Source organism: Lycium barbarum, chromosome 12 (assembly GCF_019175385.1).
Source record: "Lycium barbarum isolate Lr01 chromosome 12, ASM1917538v2, whole genome shotgun sequence".
Classification (NCBI taxonomy): domain Eukaryota; kingdom Viridiplantae; phylum Streptophyta; class Magnoliopsida; order Solanales; family Solanaceae; genus Lycium; species Lycium barbarum.
The window spans coordinates 56,930,380-56,936,613 of NC_083348.1; positions in this window are offsets into that span (position 1 = coordinate 56,930,380).

The following is a 6,234-nucleotide window of genomic DNA, read 5'->3' on the forward strand; positions in this document are numbered from 1 at the left end:
AAGGGTAAGCTTTACATACCTTGCCCGCTTCCTACGCTAATCCGAACTGAAGTCTTTGGCTTCGCAAGATCTACAACAATATTAGTGTATACCAAACATTAGCTATAGATACTTAGAAGTTCAATCTTCAGCCAACACTTTACTTGCAGAAATTTCGGCAGCATTTCCCCTGTAAATACAACTAACCCCGAGAATCTAACTTGGCCAAATCATCAACAACAAATCCGAGAATTTAACTCGGCCAAATTATCAACAACAATACCAACAGTTATTCTAACAATATCCACAATCAATTCAAAACGCATTCCAACGTTAACAACTTCTTTCTGCAAACTTCGACGGTGTTTCATTTACGTTCAATTTATAATTGCTTACATATTCAAATACTAATCCGAAACCATTCAAACAATATTCAAAATAATCTAACCAACATGCCATTCCACCCGAAACCTTCCAAATGCAACAAGATCAACAACAACACATTTCCTTCCTTCAAGTTCATGAACTACACCAACAATTCACACACTAACAACATTATTTTCCATAAATACAAGAAATGGTTTTAACATCACATTAGCTTCTAAACAACTCTCCAACACTTACAACTTCAACTAAGATTTATAAACCTTCATTTTCATCATAGAATCCATAACAACAACAACCAAAATACTAAGTAAATTTGGTCCCTTATTTCTACACAACACACACGGCCAAGCACCACATATACACGGCCACAACATACATCCATATTTTCATGAATTTCATCCATTTCTACATACCACAACATACACAACCATCCATAACATATAAAAAGAAGATTAATTCTTACCTTTTTCCCTTAACTTCTCACTTGGCTAGGGTTATGAACTTGCAACAAAGAGTGGTCTACTTGCTCCAACAATTATCCCACGTTAAAGAGGACCTTCAAATTAGTAGAAATGCTAGAAGAAAATATTTTTTTTGTGATCAAAATTGAGGGCTCAATTTTCCTCCACTATGGCCGAATGGCCCTTTTGTTTTGGTCTTCTCCAAGCTTCTTGAATACTCTAAGGGATAAGAGTGAAAAATGAGACCAATAAGTCATCTTTTATTTACTCATATGATGCATCCATGTGGGCTAAGGCCCACACCACATGAATGGCCCACTTGGCCCTTTTTGTTCAAGATTTATTAACTTTCGAAAATCAACTTTTAACCCCAAATTTTTCTTAATATTTCCATGAGCCACCTTGTGAATTTCCCTTTTTACCCCTAGCCTTTCTTAATATCTCCACATCAATAATTTTCCTAAACAACTTGTGTGTTAAACAAGATCAAAATATAGCCTTGTCCTTAACTTCTCGCACTTATCTTGAATTATCCGAATGTACAAAATACGGGATATAACATCTTCCCCCCCTTTAGAACATTCGTCCTCGAATGTTCAACTGATCTTATGGGGTCTTATAACACTCTGGGGAGATCTCTTTTATAGCTATCGTATACAGCTCATTATTCAATCCACATATCCGCTTTAGAAATTCAGATTACCTGTAGGCATAGGGAATAAGTGGGGGTACTTCTTCTTCATCTTTTCTTCGGCTTTCCAGGCCATTTCCTCTCTATTATTGTTTCGCCACGGTATCTTAACAGAAGCCACGACTTTGGTACGCAATCTTCACTTGACGATCCAGTGTGGCTACAAGCTACTCCTTTATTTTCATATCCGCCTCGTCCTATGCGACCTCTTAAGGTTTCCAGCCATTCCGTATACTCTAATTTCCCTTAGGCTACTCTAGCTTCCCATTTGTCTCTTATGTCTAAATCTATAGGATTTCTTGCACACTTCCCAGGGGGTCACCCATCCTAATATTTCTCTCAACTTAGCACGCTTAACCGCGAAACTTCGGTGAAATCCAGTGCATTAATGCCGATATAATCGCATCCACCTCTTCGCGTGACCTTTATTACATGATTTGAAGCAAGTCGAAGTCTTACAGATTCCGAGACATTTTCGTAATACGTCCTTCCCTTTACAATTACTATTTTACCCTTTTCAATCGTCAATATTCACTTTCACTTTCATCCCCCCAACTTTACATTTCAATCATATTTCAATATTCTTACCTTATCCAACATGCCTCTTCCGCACCGTCACTTACCACTGTACTTTGTAACTGCGAATGTTATCGGTCGCTTTCTTCCGTCGATGTCGTCCTTTAGCTGAAATCAAAGGTTAGTACAAGGGACTTCATTTCCTACGACTGGGCTCTATCGCACGATCTTAGATATGAAACAAAGAATGACACCCTATTAATGTCTCGTAGCCTCCTGTTTATAGATGTGGTGCACAACACACCGATAAACAAGACTCTACTAGACACGACTTTGCAGACAACCTCTAGGACGACCTGCTCTGATACCAATTTGTCACACCCTCGTCGTGATAGGGCTTGATGGGCACCCGACTCTCATCAGAGTCGAGCAAACCCTTAAACGTACGCTTTACAAAAACCTGTCATTTCAAAAACTTTTAAAACATGGAACTTTTCCAAATAGAGATCATTGTCTTTATACAGATTATGAAAACTTTCAATCAATTACGTACTTTAAACCAACTGAAATCATCTGAAAATACATACTCTTTTAACATCTACAAATGATTCGCACTTCTCGACGCCCTATCCACAGGACACTGTCTGCAAAATCTCTAACATATACAAAATACCATGACATAAGTACTTTGACCCGGCAACACTCCAAACTAAGATGGAGCTCGCCAATCCCGCTGGAACACCTTCCTGCAAAGTATTCTACTCACCTGGGTGTACCTGCGTGGCATGAAACGCAGCCCCCGAAGAAAGGGGGTCAGTACGGAATATGTACTGAATATGTAAAGCATTACTGAATCATAGCACAAGGAAGGTGCAGCAGTAAACAAGTTTCAAGTCCTGTGGCCTTTACCCAAATTCTAGCATGCACAATATAATTACCGCATACGCAAATTCTAGAATACACAATATAAATTTGGTATCACAATAGTCCCTTCGGACGGCCGCTTCCAGCATAGTAATGATGATGGCCCCTTCGGGCATGCCGCTTCCGGCATAATAATAATGATGATGGCCCCTTCGGGCATGCCGGTTCCGACATAATAATAATGATAGCCCCTTCGGGCATGCCGCTTCCGACATAATAATAATGATGGCCCCTTCGGGCATGCCGGTCCCGACATAATAATAAGGATGGCCCTTTCGGGCATGCCGCTTCCGACATAATAATAATGATGGCCCCTTCGGGCATGCCGGTCCCGACATAATAATAAGGATGGCCCCTTCGGGCATGCCGTTTCCGGCATAATAATAATGATGGTGTCAACACAACTTAATCCACGAATATCAACACAAAGAAATGATGCTATGGAGTGTAAACATAAATCGTAAATGAAACAAAATAGTAAAATCTCGCACCCCCTTCGGAGTGGTTTTAAAAATCTAAATAGTAAAATCTCGTTCCCCCTTCGGAGTGGTTTTGAAAGTCTAACTTTATGTTTCCTTTAGTATAAAACTGATTTTTCTCGAAATTATTAGTGAAATCATATGCACAACTCAATTTGCATAACATAAACTGAGGCCATATGTTATATAGCACACTCAGACATAAGCTGAGGCCATAGCACACTCAGAGATAAGCTGAGGCCATAGCACACCCGGACTTAAGCCGATGCCATATGTTATATAGCATGCTCAGTCGCGTCATGAAATCATCTAGAAAAAAAAACCATTATGGACGTCATGTATGAAATCAAACCCTTTTCATTTGTCTCCTTCGAGACTCACAAATTTAAAATGTAAAATGCATAGGTAAGAGAAGGACCTTATGAATGTCCCCTTCGAGATTTAGACAGCATTATGAAGTCGCACAACTTGAGAATGCCCCTTCGGGCTTAAGAGGTCAAAGAACTCAGGATATCCTACATCTAGGAATGAATTCATTATGGATATCGTTACGCTACGTTTCCAAAACAATCCGAGTTAGCATATGAAGGTTAGGAACGTTATTCATTATAGAAACCTCTACGAACGTTTTAAAGCAATCTGAGACTGTTTATGCTTTGCTCGTTATTCAATCATATGATAATCTCGACTATACTAAGCATACTCACATCAAGAAGTGAATAAGAATCATTAACAAGCTCGAATCAAGAATAGAGTTACCCCAAGATACGTGTCATAACTTACTTAGCTCTAGGACATGCCAAAAGAAAGAAAGGGTAAGCTTTACATACCTTGCCCGCTTCCTACGCTAATCCGAACTGAAGTCTTTGGCTTCGCAAGATCTACAACAATATTAGTGTATACCAAACATTAGCTATAGATACTTAGAAGTTCAATCTTCAGCCAACACTTTACTTGCAGAAATTTCGGCAGCATTTCCCCTGTAAATACAACTAACCCCGAGAATCCAACTCGGCCAAATCATCAACAACAAATCCGAAAATTTAACTCGGCCAAATTATCAACAACAATACCAACAGTTATTCTAACAATATCCACAATCAATTCAAAACGCATTCCAACGTTAACAACTTCTTTCTGCAAACTTCGACGGTGTTTCATTTACGTTCAATTCATAATTGCTTACATATTCAAAGACTAATCCGAAACCATTCAAACAATATTCAAAATAATCTAAACAACATGTCATTCCACCCGAAACCTTCCAAATGCAACAAGATCAACAACAACACATTTCCTTCCTTCAAGTTCATGAACTACACCAACAATTCACACACTAACAACATTATTTTCCATAAATACAAGAAATGGTTTTAACATCACATTAGCTTCTAAACAACTCTCCAACACTTACAACTTCAACTAAGATTATTAAACCTTCATTTTCATCATAGAATCCATAACAACAACAACCAAAATACTAAGTAAATTTGGTCCCTTATTTCTACACAACACACACGGCCAAGCACCACATATACACGGCCACAACATACATCCATATTTTCATGAATTTCATCCATTTTTACATACCACAACATACACAACCATCCATAACATATAAAAAGAAGATTAATTCTTACCTTTTCCCTTAACTTCTCACTTAGCTAGGGTTATGAACTTGCAACAAAGAGTGGTCTACTTGCTCCAACAATTATCCCACGTTAAAGAGGACCTTCAAATTAGTAGAAATGCTAGAAGAAAATATTTTTTTTGTGATCAAAATTGAGGGCTCAATTTTCCTCCACTATGGCTGAATGGCCCTTTTGTTTTGGTCTTCTCCAAGCTTCTTGAATACTCTAAGGGATAAGAGTGAAACATGAGACCAATAAGTCATCTTTTATTTACTCATATGATGCATCCATGTGGGCCAAGGCCCACACCACATGAACGGCCCACTTGGCCCTTTTTGTTCAAGATTTATTAACTTTCCAAAATCAACTTTTAACCCCAAATTTTTCTTAATATTTCCATGAGCCACCTTGTGAATTTTCCTTTTTACCCCTATCCTTTCTTAATATCTCCACATCAATAATTTTCATAAACAACTTGTGTGTTAAATAAGATCAAAATATAGCCTTGTCCTTAACTTCTCGCACTTATCTTGAATTATCCGAATGTACAAAATACGGGATATAACAACCGGGTATCGGCCATGCATCATGAATGTGAGAGAATGTGTGCAATGCGTATATCAATCATCAACAATAGAATTCAATATCACAAGTACCAAAAATGGGGTACGCCAACAATGTATTATATCACAATACCAACAGTGGTATGCCAACAACATATCAATATCACACGTACCAACAGTGGGTACGCCAACAACATATCTAAGTACGAATACCAACAACGGGTATGTCAATTCTATCACAATCAAGGCGATAACACAGAATTCAATATCTACCAACTACTCATAGAATCAAGCCAGCACAATAGAACAATTATAGTACACATAACAGGGTGGTTAGTCCCAACACACATCAGGGCCCAACCTAAGGCAGTTTCCAACCCGACTCCATACCCGAAGGTTCATATGCTATCTTCGACATTAAAATCTAAATATGTGCTTCGCTATACGAAGTCTCACCAAAGGTAAGCCATAACCTACCTGGATTGCCGAAGAGCAACACCGACAACTCACTCCTTTGCCTTGCCCTTCCGCTAAACCTCATAACCAAAGTAGTCTAAGCATAATCGAATTCTATATTAAAAATCATGAAGAATGATAGTAATG